The sequence below is a fragment of the Ovis aries genome, chromosome 2 (assembly GCF_016772045.2).
Source record: "Ovis aries strain OAR_USU_Benz2616 breed Rambouillet chromosome 2, ARS-UI_Ramb_v3.0, whole genome shotgun sequence".
NCBI lineage: Eukaryota > Metazoa > Chordata > Mammalia > Artiodactyla > Bovidae > Ovis > Ovis aries.
The window spans coordinates 20174708-20193893 of record NC_056055.1 but is presented as its reverse complement, the minus strand read 5'-3'; the positions used below and the strand labels follow the sequence as shown (position 1 = coordinate 20193893).

The window sequence follows — 19186 nt, the reverse complement described above, 5'->3', positions numbered from 1 at the left end:
GCAGATTCTTTCCCGCTGATGGTAAAGGAAGCCCATCTCATTTTTTTTGTTGTTCAGTCACTAAGTTGTGTCTGACTCTTTGTGACACCGTGAACTGCAGCATGCCAGGTTTCTCTGTCTTTCATTATCTCCCTAAGTTCGCTCAAACTCACGGTCATTGAGTCAGTGATGTCACCCAACCATCTCATCCTCAATGGTTGAGATGAAATCCTCGTCCCCTTCTCCTCTTGCCCTCAATCTTCCCCAGCATCGCCCCTAATGGGACTCTTCTTCACATCAGGTGGTCAAAATACTGGAGTTTCAGCTTTAGTATCAGTCCTCCCAATGACTATTCAGGGTTGATTTCCTTTAGGATTGACTGATCTCCTTGCTGTCCAAGGAGCTCTCAAGTGTCTTATCCAGCACCACATTTGAAAATGTCAGTTCTTCAGTGCTCAGCCTTCTTTATGGCCCAACTTCCACATTCATACATGACTAATGGAAAAACTATGGCTTTGACTATATGGATACTTGTCAAAAAATTGATATTTCTGCTTTTTTAATACATTGTCTAGGTGCTTTGTCATAGCTATTCTTCCAAGGAGCTCTTCATTTCCTCAAATTAACATTTCCCAAATAGAACTCATGATACCCCTCCTGTGGTTCTCCAAAGTTTCACCAAATCAGTAAATGACAGTGGTATCTAACCTGCTGACTCAATCCAGAATTGATGGGTCATTCATAATTTTTTTTCCTTTTATCCTACTTATTAATTAACAAATTATTTGTGATTACCTCCAAGATAATTGAATTGGTCTTTTTCACTGCATTTCTATTACTTTCACACTAGAAGTTCAATTAGCTATTATATCTCTGTTGGATACCTCCCAAATTCCACCAAATTTAGGGGAAGCCCCCTCTATCATGTCTCACCACTATGCTGTAAATCATTCTTAACAAAAAGTCATGATGTTCCTCCATTACTCAAACTTCCCAGTCTATTTCCATCACATTAAGCATAAACTTTCCTTCTGCTCTAGCTTATAAAGTCTTTAATAATCTGACTGCTCATTACTTCTCTGCCCTCTTGCATCAAAATTGCCTACAATGGTCCTGTCACACTGGATTTCTTTCTATATTTAACTATGCAGACCAGCAAGGTTTTTAGGCTTCACACTTGTTCCCTCTGCTTATAACACAAATCTCCACATGCTTCACACTGTTGGCATCTTCAAATTAATTGTCTTCAGCTTAAATTTTACCTGAGTGTTTTAAAATAGATTTTACTTTTAGAACAGTTTTAGGTTTACAAAAAAATTAAACTCTGAGTACAGAGATTTCCCATACATGCCCTGTACCTACACATGCATAGGTTTCCCCATTGTCAACACCCCTCACCAGGGTAATACATGTTACTACTGATGAACCTACATTTACATATCATTACTACATAAAACCAATAGTTTACCATTGGTGGTGTACATTTTGTGGGTTTTAAAAAATGCATAATGACACATAATAGTTTCACTGTCCTAAAACTCTTCTGTGCTCTGTTGATTCATCTCACTGTTGCCCCCTACCCCTAGCAACCAATGATCTTTTTACTGTCTTCAGAGTTTTTCCTCTTCAAGTATATCATATTGTTGGAATATTAATAGCCTTTATTAGACTCGCTTCTTTCATCTAGCAATATGCATTTAAGATTCCTCCATGTCTTTGAATGGCTTAATAGCTCATTTATTTGTAATGCTAAATAATATTCTATTACCTAGAAATACCACAATTTATCTAATTACCTACTGAAATGGAGAAAGAAATGACAACCCACTCCAGGATTCTTGCCTGGAGGATCCCATGGACAGAGGAGCCTGGCAGGCTACAGTCCATGGGGTCACAAGAGTCGGACATAGCTTAGCGACTAAACTACCACCACCACCACCTACTGAAAAATATATTAGTTGATTCTAAACATTAGCAATTATGTACAAAGCTACTATAAACATGCATATGTAGATATTTTCATAGGCATACATTTTCAACCCCTTTGGGTAAAAACCATGAGCAAATTAATGGATTGTATGGTAAGAATGTTTAGTTTTGTAACAATACTATATTATATACTTAGAAATTTGCTAAAAGGATAGGTTTGTTTTATCATATTAAAAGTGGTAACAATATATAAAGAAAGTGAAAGGAAACTTTTGGAGGTTATGAATATGTTTATAGTGAAGACTGGTGTGATGGTTTCTAAGATATATATTTATCTCCAAACTCATAAAGTCATCAAGGTGTCTACATTAAATATCTATAGCTCTTTGTAAGTCAAAAAGGTATGTATGTATGTATATATGTATATACATACAGATGTATACAGGTACAGGTTCAATCCCTGGATTGGGAAGCTCTCCCAGAGAAGGAAATGACAACCCACTCCAGTATTGCTTGTAAAATCCCACAGACAGAGGGGCCTGGCGAGCTATAGTCCATGAGGTTGCGAAGAGTTGGACACAATTGAGTGACTGAGCCAGACACACATGCATGTATGTGTACTTTACTTATTACACATGCTCATATACACACATACACAAAAGAAATTTGAAAACTACTTTTTATAGTGAGCTTCACAGTTCTGCATTCCCACCAGCAATGAATGAGTTACTCTTGCTCTACACACTTCTTAGCATTTGGCAGCATCAGTGTTTTGGATTTTGGCCATTCTAATTGGTGTAGTACCTCATAGTTTTGATTTGCATATCTTCCAAGACACACAGGTGAGAACCCTTTCATATGCTATTTGCAATCTATCTTCTTTGATGAGGTCAAGGTTTTGACTCATTTTTTAAACAGATTGTCTGTTTACTTATTGTTGATTTTCAAGAATTCTGTGAATATTTTTGATAGACATTACTTATCAGATATATCTTTTTCAAATATTTTCTCCCACTCAGTGACTTATCTTTCTATTCTCTAGTCAATGTTTACATAAAGCACAGTTTTTAAATTTGTTTTAATGAAGTCTAGCTTATCAATTCTTTCTTTCATGAATTTCTTTGGTTTTGTATCTAAAAAGTTATTACCAAACCCAAGATTATTTAGTTTTTCTTATATTCTAAGACTTTTCGAGTTTTACATTTTCTATTGAGGTCTGTGATCCATTTGATCCAGACATGTTTCTCTGTACATCTTTTTGTCCTTCACATCCCTTTCAACCAGCTACTTCTCTCCTCTAACATGCTATATTCTTCTGTGTAACATATATAACCATCTGTTGTTTGTCTATATCTATCAATTTTATTTTTTTCCAATCTAATTTATCTTTAATCTATCTACTTCTCTCTCTAGTCAAAACATTTATTGCATTCTGCCTGTTTTCTTGATAAGAATAAAAACTCCACTAGGGAAGGAAAATTATTGGACTTATGTATGCTATCTCTAGTATACAGTGTATACTACACTGTACATGAAGTACACACTCAAACCATATGTCTGGTAAATGAATGTGTCAGTTGGAGTATCTACTTGTAATTACTTACTTGGGGTAGGCATCTCCAAGATCCTAAACTGAAAAATATGACTTAGAAAAATCAAACTAATTCTCCAATTGCTGTTTAGCTCACAAGGATATGGCCTAATCTCATTTGATAAGATTCCTCTCAACGTTACTATATTCACTCTCAAATGGTTAGCTCAACTTAGAAGTTATGTTACCTAGTTTCGCACCCTTCCTATTTATGATCTGGTATAATAGATTAGAATTTGGGGGGAAAAAAAAAAAAGGTTTCCACTACATAGAAACAATTAAGGATAATATCCCCTCCAAATCTAGTATGAAGAAAAAGTACAGGCTCAGTTTTTTGAGTCATTACTTGTAGCTCTGATTTCTAACCTATGTACTTAATTCTTCCATGAAGGCTATTAGCATCCCCTAAAAACAACTTTACTTATCAATTTAGACTCTGATCTATAGCAGAGGCTCTTGTTTTTTTCCTAATGCTATATTTTATGAGCCAAATGTGGACTGTGAGTTCTGTTAGAAATATATGGAAATGATAAAAAATAAACCTGTAATTCATATATAAAAAAGGCTTTTGGCCATTAACATAAAAAATATATATTAAGAAAACTCTCCAATCAATGAGGATTATACCTGTCTCTAAGATATATCCAGTTTTCTAACTTTTAGTCATTTGCTTTTTCTTTATTTCTAACAATAAGCAGCAAAGATGATTGATTGTTTAACTATAGGTTGTTTCTCTAACCCTTATTGACCTGGTCTCCTACTAAAGCCAAACAGAAAGTGAAACAGGATGGGATATCAATTCAAAGGGAGAACTCCATGTGTAGGACAACATTCATCTCAATAATCTTAACATATGATTCAATTTTCAATTTGACTTTTCATCACACAGTTTGCATGTGGAAGATTGTCTTCTTCTCTTACTGGTTAATTTTTCTTGAGTAAAGTTTAGAGCTGTAAAATTAAAATCCAGATATTAAAAAATTGTTACTTTTGTCAGCTTGTGATCAGTGGATATATGATTAAATCACTGGGATGACTTGCAGTGATGGCTAAAAATTTTCAGTATGACTGAAATCACATTAGCAGTTACTGTTTAAAGAAAAAGGAAATCTTATCTTTAGCAATGTATATGTCTGGGAAAAAATATGTAATTCCTCTGGCCTCCTTGTGTGGAAAATTAAGGTAGTACAATAAATCATTCTTTAGTCATGTTTGATATTATAGAATTCTACAGATACTCCACAATATGCTTCATTACCTGCAATGGTATGAATATTTGCAAGGTATTCCTGGCTTGAAGATTTTTTTCTTCTCTGTGTGTATATGTGTGTGTCTGTGTTTATGTAATTTTGTCAATGTTAGAGAGCAAATAAAAAAATGTTAAAAGTGAATATCATTAAAGATGAAATAACTGATTGACTTTAATTGTTTTTTTTTTTCTGTAAGAGAAAACAAACATTACAGTATGCCCAATATAAAATACCCACTGATTTTCTGAAATAATAGATTTTAGATATTACCAGTTTCCTCCAACTTCACTAAAATCACTATTATCAATAATTCTAATACAGGAATAAAAATCAATAGTAAAAAGGAGGGGGATTAAGATGACAGGGTAGGAAGACATAGAGCTCACCTCCCCATAACAAGCAACATCAAAAATACATCTATAGAGACAGAGATGGCAAGTGTGCACAGTTTCACAAACTAGAAAAGGCAAGGAAACCGAGTATCCTCTAGAGGCACCAAAAGAGAAAGCTACTGTGCTGACATGTTGATTTTTGCCAGTGAGAATCCTGTTGGATTTCTGACCTATAGTGCTATCAGATAATTCTCCTGTGGGACTTTTTATAGAGGAAAGAAAGACGTTTTTACTGGATCGTCTATGGAGTAGTGAGTTAGAGCTTACCTCTCAGTCTATGGATCATCAGCAGGAACGTCACTGACTGTTTGTGAATAAATGTTCTACATAACATGAAGACAAAAGACACCATTTTAGTTTTAGTTCTAAGAGCAGACCCTGACAAGAGGACTTGGGTGATGCTAGGAAACACAAATGAAGAATGAAGAAAGAAAATCAGGGAAACGAAACACTAATGAGCAGGTAATCACTCAGCCCCCCTCTGGAACTTCTGATAAGCCATGGAGAACACATACTGGACCTTCCTACTGTGGAATGGCAAGTGAAAATGAAAGTGAAAGACAGTCAGTGGCAGACTCTTTGCGACCCCATGGACTATGCAGTCCATGGAATTCTCCAGGACAGAATACTGGAATGGGTAGCTGTTCCCTTCACCAGGGGATCTTTCCAACCCAGGGATCACACTCAGGTCTCCCACATTGCAGTGGGATTCTTTACCAGCTGAGCCATGAGGGAATGGCAAGGCCAGGACATTTATCCTCTGATTCTTCTCTCCTACTTGGGGAAATAGATTGCTCCTCACTGAGTATTGGTCTCCCAAACTGCACTTTCCCACAATTCTGGGTTGTCCCTAATCAAGAGAAACTTGTAGTGCCAGAGAAAGTTCTGAAGCAGAGACTAAGAGATTCTGGTGTTTAAGGTAGGACTATCAGTTTGCTAGAAACATCCACAGCTGTCTGTGAGCTCAGATGAGCTGAGAAGATAAGGGACAGCAGATCTTGTTGACAAAAACCAGAAAACTATACTGTGGTGGGAGAAAAACCTAGATGATCCACACTTAAAGTGATCATTTGGGGGGGAACAAAGGATTTGCTTACTGTTAAAATGGGGATGGGCTTCCCTCATGGCTAAGTAGTAGAGAATCTGCCTGTAGTGCTGGAACCACAGGAGACTGTGGGTTCAATTCCTGGGTTGGGAAGATCCCCCTGGAGGAGGAAATGGAAACCTACTCATCAGGACAATCTCATGGACAGAGGAGCCTGGTGGGTTACTGTCCATGGGATAGCAAAGAGTCAGACCCAACTGAAGCAACTGAACAAGTATGCACAAAATGGGGATGACAAATGAATTCCAACTCTCATACCATCTCTGATTAACTGGTTGCACAGTGCTGTGTTGAGGAGGATTCTCAAAAGGCTCAGTAGGAAATTGTATCTTTGTCAATTAGCAACCAAAACATGGAAATGGCCCAGCATGTGGGCCATGTATGTGCCATCCTCTTTAAAGTAGAGACTATTTTTATTAGCATCACTAAATGTGATTAATTTAATAAATTCTTCCACAGATTTGATCTTTCAAAATGCACAGCATGTGAGGTATATTTGGTTAACAGGCAAATTCTTCAATTAAAGTTATGAATAAAACTGGGATAACTTCAAAAGCACAGTAGTTATAGGCATTAGCTTTGTTATTCTGCTACATGTTTTAAGTAAACATGATATTTTTTTCCTCAGTTATACACAAAATCAGTCATGATATTAACTAGAAGATACAAAATATTAAAGAAAGACAATGTTTAATAGTGTCAGTGCTTGGTCATAGTCATCAATGTTGGAACAAGGAGGGGTGTTAATATATCAGTTCTCTCAGTAATTTTCATTAAACAATACAGTGTTAACAAATATGAATATGCTAATTAGGTAGATGGGAGGAATCCTTTCACAATGTATATGTATATCAAATAACCATGATGTGTACTTTTGTCAATTATACCTCAATAAAACTGGAAAAAAAATTCCTCAGAGGAAAATAAATCATTAAATCAAGTGGGCAAAAAAAAAAAAGTATTATTCATCTGTCATAAGATCTTAATGAGGAAAATATCACTATTTACTTTAAGACATTATTTGAACTTCAGACTCCAACAATAAGTACAATATCTCATCTTCTACTTTTGCAACACAACTCAATTTTGAGTTCTATGGTTATTCCTAAATGAAGTGAAGTCGCTCAGTTGTGTCCGACTCTTTGCAATGTCATGGACTGTAGCCTACCAGGTTCATTCATCCATGGGATTTTCCAGGCAAGAGTACTGAAGCGGGGTACCATTTCCTTCTCCAGAGCATCTTCCTGACCCAGGGATCGAACCCGGTCTCCCACATTGTAGGCAGACACTTTACCATCTGAGCCACCAGGGAAGTCCTGGTTATTCCTGAGTAGCCTTCAAATCTCATCTCCAATAATGCGTATGAGTAAAAACTACCATCAGGTCCTGACCAAACCATTACTGCTAATATATCTGTATTTAGCTTCATCACAATGTAGCAATAGTAATATATGTATATATATATATGTGTGTGTATATATATATATATACACACACATATATGATACACACACATATATGATGCACACACATGTGGAATAATTCTCATGGAAAACTAACTGGAAACTGACAGAAGAGCTCCAACACAGTCAAAATTGGACTTTGCCAGTGTGAGCAGAGGGAGTTGGTGACCCAAGAGTAAGCCAAGGCTAACCGCTGAATCTAGGGCAGAGAGCCCCTGTCATAGGACTCATTTAGCTACACAGAGACAGCCTGGAGGATCTGGGTTGTGGTTACAGTAAGAGGGTGGCAGTCGTTGTCAGCACACTCAAAAGTACACAGTGGTTTGTCTCCCAGTGAGAATACTCCAGTTTTGCTCACTCCACACTGAAGCTTGCTAAATCTGGGGCAGACAGGTCCTGGGAGAAGACTGCCACAGCGACAGCCAAGATCTCAGGCAGCAGTTCAGTTGCCTCAATTCTTGCATAGCCACAACTCCAAACCACCAGCTCTAGGTCCAGACTACTAAACACAACAGCTTTGCACTAACTAGATCTGTGATGAATATAAGAGAGAAAGGTTTGTGATGGGGACTGCTTCTGAGCAGAACCATGGACACATACAGAAATGATTCATAGGTCCTGGGTGACCACACAGGCCTTACCTGCATTACCAATCCCTCTTTTGGGGCAAGGTGCACATTCATGGGTAACCAAACCTGGTGGAACCTGACCCTCAAAGCTTATTATCCAACAACTGAGGGGCAGACTTCACACCCAAAAGGACATTGGCAGATATAACAGAGAGGAAGCCCTGACTCATATCCTGCACAGGCTTCAGATAAATCAACACCAACTACACCTTCTGTCAAAGAGATAATGGCCAGCACACCCTGAGTAAAGACAAGCATCCAGAAGAACAAAACAATAAAGTCTCTAAATTTTCTTCATGAAGTATACATATAAAGTTTACCTGCAAAGAAGGAGATATTAATACAAAGCCTATAAGTATCCAAAACTTACACGATGGTTTTGTGGGCATGCATGATTTTTTTAACATAAAATTTGGCCTCATCAAGAAAGTGACAGCTCAGGGTAAATATGAAAGCAATTTTGAATAAAGTGAAAATGAAATCATTCAGTCATGTCCGACTCTGTGTGACCCCGCGGACTGTAGCCTACCAAGCTCTTCTGTCCATGGGATTCTCCAGGCAAGAATACTGGAGTGGGTTGCCATTTTCTTCTCCAAAGGTATTATTCAAATTCCCTTTGCAATGTATACTTTTCTCAGGTAGGAAAGGAATAACTTGCTAAAATCTGGATCAATCTCTGTGAAAATGAGAGAGGGGTAATCATTGTTATAACAAATTTCTCTAAAGGTCACTAGTGAGGAATATCCTTCCACCTATATATTTATCTGTCTACCCATCCATCCATCCACTGGCATACCTATCGACATATACACCTACCTGTCTACCTACCTGCCATCTATCTCTATGGTCTGCTTTCAGTTATTTTAGTATTTTTACATCATGCCTTGTTATTTCAATTTTATTTATTCATTGGACAACTACTCTTATGGCAGAAAGTGAAGAGGAACTAAAAAGCCTCTTGATGAAAGTGAAAGAGGAGAGTGAAAAAGTTGGCTTAAGCCTCAACATTCAGAAAACGAAGATCATGGTATCCAGTCCCATCACTTCATGGGAAATAGATGGGGAAATAGTGGAAACAGTGTCAGATTTTATTTTTGGGGCTCCAAAATCACTGCAGATGGTGACTGCAGCCATGAAATTAAAAGATGCTTACTCCTTCGAAGGAAAGTTATGACCAACCTAGATAGCATATTCAAAAGCAGAGACGTTACTTTGCTGACTAAGGTCTGTCTAGTCAAGGCTATGGTTTTTCCTGCGGTCATGTCTGGATGTGAGAGTGGGACTCTGAAGAAAGCTGAGCGCTGAAGAATTGATGCGTTTGAACTGTGGTGTTGGAGAAGACTCTTGAGAGTCCCTTGGACTGCAAGGAGATCCAACCAGTCCATTCTGAAGGAGATCGGCCCTGGGATTTATTTGGAAGGAATGATGCTAAAGCTGAAGCTCCAGTACTTTGGCCACCTCATGCGAAGAGTTGACTCTTTGGAAAAGACTCTGATGCTGGGAGGGATTGGGGTCAGGAGGAGAAGGGAATGAAAGAGGATGAGATGGCTGGATGGCATCACTGACTCGATGGACGTGAGTCTGAGTGAACTCCAGGAGTTGGTGATGGACAGGGAGGCCTGGGGTGCTGTGATTCATGGGGTCGCAAAGAGTCAGACAGGACCGAGCAACTGAACTGAGCTGAACTGAAGTACAGCTGGGCTTCAGTATCAGATGGGCTTCCCTGATAGCTCAGTTGGTAAAGAATCCACCTGCAATGCAGGAGATCCTGGTTTGATTTCTGGGTCAGGAAGATCCGCTGGAAAAGGGATAGGCTACCCACTCTAGTAATTATTGGGCTTCCCTGGTGGCTCAGCTTGTAAAGAATCCAGCCACAATGTGGGAGACCTGCATTTGATCCCTGGGTTGGGAAGACCCCTAGAGAAGGGAAAGGCTACCCACTCCAGTATTCTGGCATGGAGAATTCCATGGAATGAATAGTCCATGGGATAGCAAAGAGTAAGACATGACTGAGTGACTTTCACTTTCACTTTCAGGCACACCAGATGGAAGAATTCTGGTGTTGGTCATCACTGAACATGGTATCTGGAGAAATCTAATAATTTCTAAGAAAACATAGCTCTGATTGCAAGACTCTCCTTGGTAAATAATTCAAACAGTTCAGTTCAGTCCCTCAGTCATGTCCGACTCTTTGCAACCCCATGAATCGCAACATGCCAGGCCTCCCTGTCCATCACCAACTCCCGGAGTTCACTCAGACTCACGTCCATCGAGTCAGTGATGCCATTCAGCCATCTCATCCTCTGTCCTCCCCTTCTCCTCCTGACCCCAATCCCTCCCAGCATCAGAGTCTTTTCCAAAGAGTCAACTCTTAGCATGAGGTGGCCAAAGTACTGGAGCTTCAGCTTTAGCATCATTCCTTCCAAAGAAATCCCAGGGTTGATCTCCTTCAGAATAGACTGGTTGGATCTCCTTGCAGTCCAAAGGACTCTCAAGAGTCTTCTCCAACACCACAGTTCAAAAGCATCAATTCTTCGGCGATCAGCCTTCTTCACAGTCCAACTCTCACATCCATACATGACCACGGGGAAAACCATAGCCTTGACTAGACGGATCTTAGTCGGCAAAGTAACGTCTCTGCTTTTGAATATGCTATCTAGGTTGGTCATAACTTTCCTTCCAAGGAGTAAGCATCTTTTAATTTCATGGCTGCAGTCACCATCTGCAGTGATTTTGGAGCCTAAAAAAATAAAGTCTGACATTGTTTCCACTGTTTTCCCATCTATTTCTCATGAAGTGATGGGACCAGATGGCATGATCTTCGTTTTCTGAATGTTGAGCTTTAAGCCAACTTTTTCACTCTCCTCTTTCACTTTCATCAAGAGGCTTTTTAGCTCCTCTTCATTTCCTGCCATAAGGGTGGTGTCTTCTGCATATCTGAGGTTATTGATATTTCTCCCTGCAATGCTGATTCTAGCTTGTGTTTCTTCCAGTCCACCGTTTCTCATGATGTACTCTGCATATAAGTTAAATAAGCAGGGTGACAATATACAGCCTTGATGTACTCCTTTTCCTATTTGGAACCAGTCTGTTTTTCCATGTCCAGTTCTAACTGTTGCTTTCTGACCTGCATACAGGTTTCTCAAGAGGCAGGTCAGGTGGTCTGGTATTCCCATCTCTCTCAGAATTTTCCACAGTTTATTGTGATCCACACAGTCAGTAGTGTATTGTAAAATTGAAATTGCCTATTAAAAAAAAGTGCTTCCATAGGCAATTATGGAACAAATATATGAAACAAATATAGCATGTTATGAATGAAAAATATTACTATGAATAAATGTAAGAGGAAGGTATCTGGATAGTGACTTCTAGTTTTCTTACCAGATTGAGGTAGTAGGTCACAAATAACAGGAAATCTATTTGGAGTGCTGAATCTGTCCAAGAATTAATTTTATGGTTCTCAGAAAGTTATAATACAGGTGATAATTTTACATCTTCTAAGTTCTTGAATGCAAAAGCAAATATCATCCATGGTAATTATACTTGCAGTTCTTACAGTTAGAAATAAAATAAGTTTCAGAGTGTGCTGAGTGGGTAATAGTGACCGAACACTGAATTGTTCAACACAGTCTTGGGATAAAGAATGTTCAATCAAAAACATACATAAACATTGGAAATACATTTTTTAGAGAAAGAAGTAAAGATGTGATTTTATTGATACCAAGATTAAGTATCATGTAATATGTTTAAAAATCTAAGGATAAATTTAGAATAATAATCCTTGAGATATTTTCAACATGAATATCTCTAAAATGTATCTGTTAAGTATTCCTTGGAGCATCTATGTGAGCATGTCAAGTGATATGGATTACTAGATTTCAGGATAGGGCATTTCTGTCTCTGTATATCTACGGCTTTTAGAAGACATTCTCCCTACATCTAGCTATACACTGTCCCTATGCAGATTCTAACCTTCTAGTTTCACCTGTTGCTTTGCCCCAAATAACTGTATTCATTCAAATTTAAGTATGCATTAAACCAGACAAAATGGAAAGATAGAGACAAATCTCAATTGCTCAGACCCAGTCCAAGCTCAGCTTTGGAGACAGAAGTGAATGACTGAGTGAATGGAAATCAAATGAAAACTGATAAAGAACTCAAAACTGAGCAAAGAGAGTGGCCTAAGATTGAAGGAAAGCAGCAATCTCTGGAAGCAGAAATTCATCATCATGGGCAGAAAAAAGGTCAGATAATTGGACAGCTTTTGTCTTGAGCACTTTGCCATGGGAAGATCATTGCATGCTGCTGCTCCCTCTGAGCAGAAAAATGGTGCAAAGCGATGTCATAGTTACTGTGAGGTGTTGGTAGCATCAGTGTAGGACGATTCTTCTTCTCCTGTCCTTTAATCCCTTTAGGATTGTAAAGCCAGCTAAGGAGAACAGCTCTTAATGAGCGTGGTTCCCTGAACCACATAATGGGAGTGAAGCAAAAGAGGGTAATCAATACTATGATTATGTGAAAAGTCTCCATCCATCGGGAGCCCTATCATGAACTGGGTGAAGTGTATTAAATCTTAAATCAGTGCATTCTTATCAATTATATTATTCTTATTCATGCTATTCATTTATCCTTCCCTTCAGAATTTTAATAGAATTTTTGTATGTGCTACCCAGTCACCCCATTATTGTTACACTTTCTGCTTTTACTACTTCTAAGGACATTGCATTGTAGTTTAAGACTTTCTTTGCTTTTTGTTTTAGATTATTCTATTATCTTTTCAGTCTCCAGTTAAAGACCTGACTGAAGCAACTTGGCACACACCCAGCTTCTCAGTAATTATTGATTATAAATAATTTTCTTGTTATCAAGTGAAAAAAGCTGCATGCTGATTGATTTAGTTGATTTAGTTGAATTAAGAGGAAAAGTTTTCTTTATCTTAAATAAAATACCTTGAAATAGAATAATAAGATAATTAAGCATGAGAGATGAGGTCTTCTAAGCATAGCCCAGATAAAAGATATTTACATTAGAAAAGTCAATTCCTCTACATAAGAAATAAAAAGGAAATCATTGTCCTTGTTGTTGTTTGAGATGGAGGGAGGGAAGCTGGCAGCTAGTGCTAAAGTTATCCTAAGTGGCTAAGGGTAAAGTAGCAAAAAAAGACAGAAGAAAACCAGGAAAAATATTAAATTACCCTTTATGTGTAATGAAGATCTAATTTTAAGACAATCATGTTTAGTATGTTTTTTTTTCCTTGCCATATCTATTGTCATCATCTGTTGTCCTATATCTGCAATAAAAATAATTTCTACCATTATACTTGTTTTAATAATATTTATGGAGAATAAATGAAATGTTAGGAAATAATAAGGAGAACAGAGAAAGATTTTTTAAAATTAAATGTAAAGTGGGCAGCAGCTGTGAAACAAGTTTAAAAATGAACTATTAAAATATTTTCTATTAATACTGAAAAACTCCTAAAAGTCAAACTAATATTACAGAGTTAGAAAATCTTAGGGTTCATGTGAGTATAGTTATAGGTTTCTTATTAAGACATAAAGGATATAGACAGATTGCTTAAGGTTTGGTGTCATCAGAAATATATTTATTTCATAAACAGTTATTTAATTTTTAAGGAAAGCATTCTTTAGCTGTTGCCTCTAATTTAAATAACGAGTTGATCTGAAAAAAATAGAGTCATCAATTATATATTCTGCTTATCTATTCAGAAACTTCTCTTTCATGGCATTTTCTTCTATTTATACATATTTGAATGTAAGTAAGTATATTTGAAAAAGCAAGAGAGTTCCAGAAAAACATCAATTTCTGCTTTATTGACTATGCCAAAGACTTTGACTGTGTGGATCCCAATAAACTGTGGAAAATTCTTAAAGAGATGGACATACCAGACCATCTGACCTGTCTCTTGAGAAACCTGTATGCAGGTCAGAAAGCAACATTGAACATGGACATGGAACAACAGACTGGTTCCAAATAGGAAAAGGAGTACATCAAGGCTGTATTTGTCACACTGCTTATTTAACTTCTATGCAGAGTACATCATGAGAAATGCTGGGCTGGAAGAAGCATAAGCTGGAATCAAGATTACAGGGAGAAATATCAATATTCTCAGATATGCAGACAACACCACCCTTATTGTAGAAAGTGAAGAGGAGCTAAAAAGCCTCTTGATGAAAGCGAGAGGAGAGTGAAAAAGTTGGCTTAAAGCTTAACGGTCAGAAAACTAAGATTATGGCATCTGGTCCCATCACTTCATGGGAAATAGATGGGGAAACAGTGGAAACAGTGTCAGACTTTATTTTTTTAGGCTCCAAAATCACTGCAGATGGTGATTGTAGCCATGAAATTAAAAGACAGTTGCTCCTTGGAAGGAAAGTTATGACCAACCTAGATAGCATGTTGAAAACAGAGACATTATTTTGCCAACAAAGTTCCATACATTCAAGGCTATGGTTTTTCTAGTCATGGATGGACATGAGAATTGGACTGTGAAGAAAGCTGAGCACCGAAGAATTGATTCTTTTGAACTGTGGTGTTGCAGAAGACTCTTGAGAGTCCCTCGGACTGCAAGGAGATCCAACCAATCCATTCTAAAGGAGATCAGCCCTGGGATTTCTTTTGAAGGAATGATGCTAAAGCTGAAACTCCAGTACTTTGGCCACTCCATGTGAAGAGTTGACTCATTGGAAAAACCCTAATGCTGGGAAGGATTGGGGGCAAGAGGAGAAGGGGATGACAGAAGACGAGATGGCTGGGTGGCATCACCAACTAGATGGATATGGGTTTGGGTGGACTCTGGGAGTTGGTGATGGACAGGGAGGCCTGGCATGCTGCAGTTCATGAGGCTGCAAAGAGTCAGACATGACTGAGCGACTGAACTGAACTGAACTGAAATATATTCAAAACATGCATTTTCCTAAACTGGCATAACCAAATATCAGTTGGACCCTCCTTTAACTTTTCTAGATATAATTGATAACTCTTTCTTAGAATTTATATAGGAAGGATATATTTGTCTTTACGGCTTCCATAGTAAAGTACCACATACTAGGTAGCCTAGTCAACATCAATTTATGTTCCTACAGTTCTGGAAGCTGGAAGTCTGAGAGCAGGTTTTCTGCATAGTTGATTTCTTCTGAGTCATCTCCCTCTTTCTTCATATGGTCTTCCCTCTGTGTATGTGTGTGTCCTAACCTCCTTTTATAGGAATATCATTCATATTGGATTGGGGCCACCTTAATGACCTCATATAATCATAATCATCTATTTAATGTCCTTTATCTCCAAACCACATTCTGAAGTACTGGGGACAGGGATTTCAACACATGAGTTTCGGAAGACATAGCTTGGCCCATGAAAGTGGATATATAAGACTAACTCATTTAATAGTTTTAATCACTCAGATCCATAAGTCAGGAAGTTTGGAACTTACAACTGCAGTAGAGGAATTTGTACTTATTCTTTTGGTATAAATTGTTGCCCCTGGAGATAAACTTTAGTATCTTACTAGATTCTGGTCTTATATTTCAGGACTGCCATGAAGATGTATTGAAAGTTCTACCACACTGGAAGAGTCTAATACCCCACTCATTTGGTGATTTGCCAGCTCTAATTTTCAAAGAACACACTGACCACGATGGTGAATATATCAACTTAAAAAAAATCTACTTTCTGTACTATGTGTGTCTATTTCCCTATTTCCCTGTGTGTTCTGATGAAACTTACAACTACTTGCACACAGCTTCATGTGGTTTCTGTTTTGCCAAACTATTAAACCAGTCTTACTTAAAATTATCTGTTTTTTTTTTTTTTTCCTACTGGTCTACCTTGACTTTGCCGTCAGCATTTGCTCATCAAGACTCAGATATGAATGGATCCTGATCTCCTTCACCATATGATTCCTGTCAGAAGTTTCAAGATGTCCTTCAAAATTTGCAGTTATGTGTTTGACTTTATTCTCAACACATTCTCTAATTTCAGCACTGAATTTGTCATTTTTTTCCTCACGTAATTTGTGTCAGTTCCCATAAATTTGAAAATTTACACTTTTATTCTTTTACAAAATTCCCATCCACAAGGCTTATTTCTAGTTGGGAATTTAGGGATTCCCACCTTCTCAAAATGCTAGTACTCAGGTTCTTAATTTCTAGTTTACCCACCTCTAACACATAACTTACAGTTTGAAATTTAGCTAATGAGTTTTGTGACATGTAACCCTTCAGAGTTAACTCAAAATTATCATTTTTTGTTGTGTTAGTTGCTAAGTCATGTCTGATCCCTTGTGATCACATGGACTGTAGCCCGCCAGGCTCCTATATCTATATGATTTCCCAGACAAGAATACTAGAGTGGGTTGCCATTCCCTTATCCAGGGGATCTTGACAATCCAAGGATCAAACCCACATCTCCTGCAGTGCAGGCAGATTCTTTATCATCTGAGCCACCAAGGAAGTCTCAAACCATTATTAGTAGAATGTAAATCATGTATTTTTTAAATTAATTGTTTTTTATTGAAGGATAATTGCTTTACGGAATTTTGTTCTTTGCTGTCAAACCTCAACATGAATCTGCCATAGGTATACATATATACCCTCCTTCCTGAATATCCCTTCTATCTCCCTCCCCATCCCAGCCCTCTAGGTTGATACAGAGTGCCTGTTTGAGTTTTCCTGAGCCATACAGCAAATTTCCATTGGCTATCTATTTTACATATGGTAATATAAGTTTCCATGTTACATTTTTCATACATTTCACCCTCTCCTCCTCTCTCCACATGTCCATAAATATATTCTTTATGGCTGTTTCTCCATTGCTGCCCTGTAAATAAATTCTTCAGTACCATTTTTCTAGATTCCATACATATGTGTTGTCATACGGTATTTATCTTTCTGTTTCTGACTCACTTCACTCTGTATAATAGGTTCTAGGTTCATCCACCTCATTAGAACTGACTCAAATGTGTTCCTTCTTATTGCTGAGTAATATTCCATTGGGTATATATGCCACCACTTCTTTATCCATTCATCTATTAATGGACATCTAAGTTGCTTCCATGTTCTAGCTATTGTAAATAGTGCTGCAATGAACAATGGGATACATATGTCTTTTTCAATTTTGGTCTCTTCAGAGTATATGCCTAGGACTGGGATTGCTGGGTCACGTGGTAGTTTTATTCCTAGTTTTTTAAGGAATCTTGATACCATCTTCTATAGTGGCTGTATCAATTTACATTTCCATTAACAGTGCAAGAGTGTTCCCTTTTCTCCATACCTTCTCCAGCATTTATTGTTTGCAGATTTTTTATGATGGCCTTTCTGACCAGTGTGAGGTGATATCTCATTGTAGTTTTGATTTTCATTTCTCTAATAATGAGTGATGTTGAGGATCCTTTCAGGTGTTTGTTAGCCATCTGAATGTCTTCTTTAAAGAAATGTCTGTTTAGGTATTTTTCCCACTTTTTGATTGGGTTGTTTGTTTTTCTGGTATTGAGTTGTATGAGCTGCTTATATATTTTGGAAATTAATCCTTTGTCAGTTGTTTCATTTACTATTATTTTCTCCCATCCTGAGGGTTGTCTTTTCACCTTGCTTCCCTGGTGACTCAGAGGGCAAAGCATCTGCCTGCAGTGCAGGAGACCTGGGTTCAATCTCTGGGCCAGGAAGATCCTCTGGAGAAGGAAATGGCAACTCACTCCAGTACTCTTGCCTGGAAAATCCCATGGACAGAGAAGCCTGGGAGACTATAGTCCATGGGATCACAAACAGTTGGACATGACCGAGTGACTTCACTATAGTTTCCTTTGCTGTGCAAAAGTGTTTAAGTTTAATTCTGGTCCCATTCATTTACTTTTGTTTTTATTTGCGTTACTCTAGGAGGTGGGTCATAGAGGATCTTGCCTTGAAAAAATATGAAACGATTCATGAATTTGTGCTTCATCCTAGAACAGGGGCCATGCTAATCTCTGTATCATTCCAATTTTAGTATATGTGCTGCCAAAACGAGCATTTTCTTTTCTTTTCTTTTGATGCAAGTGCCTAGCTTAAACTTTGATTGTTGAGACAAACATTTCAAGGGTTATCTACTCCAAAGTCAGCTATCTAGAATAAATATCTACATCCCCAGAAACTTGACTAAATAAAATACCAGGCCACCTCTCAGCAATGAGGCTTATTTTTTTAATAAATCCTGGTTGATTTCCATAACTGATCATTTGGGCCACTTTTTATTTTCCCCCTACACTTTCAATTACCACTTTTGTTTTAAATTCAGCAATAGTAAGCCCACAAAACTAGACTATTACCTTCATCCTCAGTAAAAGCAGAACCTCAGACTAGTGCACTCTTTTACCTGCCCTAGCTCTGATTCTCCGTCACTCTCCACATTTCCCATTCCCAGCTCCCTGTTGTGTGACTCCAGTTGCCGGGGTCCAGCCCTGGTGGATCCAGGGAATTCGAAGGGTGGACAGCCTTGGCGTGGAAAGACTTATTTATTAATATAAGATTAGATTAGGAAACTATAGTGTAGTAAGAAGATTAAGTGGAGGAAGAGGGCTGAATAGCCAATTCCAGACAAGGAATTTGCGCCATCTACGTTGGGCCACCGGTGCCCGCTTGAATATCTAAGGGTGCCTCGCCTTAAGCTCCCTTTCGTGCGAGTCTTAACAGCCAGGGCAAGTAAGTAGACCTGGCGAGCCTCCGCGCCCCAGGTGGAGATTCAGCCTGAAGTTAAAGTAAAGAGCAGAGAGAGGGAAAGGAGAGAAGAAGAAAGAGAGAGAAAGACATGGGGGGAGCCAGAGTCCCAAGAAACCAGGCCGAGAGACTAGTTCGA

General features: G+C 38.1%; 1 non-coding gene across 1 annotated transcript; it reads right to left on the bottom strand.

Annotated features, from left to right (window-relative positions):
* Window positions 1-18260: 18260 nt before the first annotated feature.
* LOC114113308 (U6 spliceosomal RNA) lies at window positions 18261-18364 on the bottom strand. The gene has a single exon (XR_003588369.1). It is a non-coding gene; the product is annotated as a U6 spliceosomal RNA (small nuclear RNA).
* Between the last annotated feature and the right edge of the window lie 822 nt (window positions 18365-19186).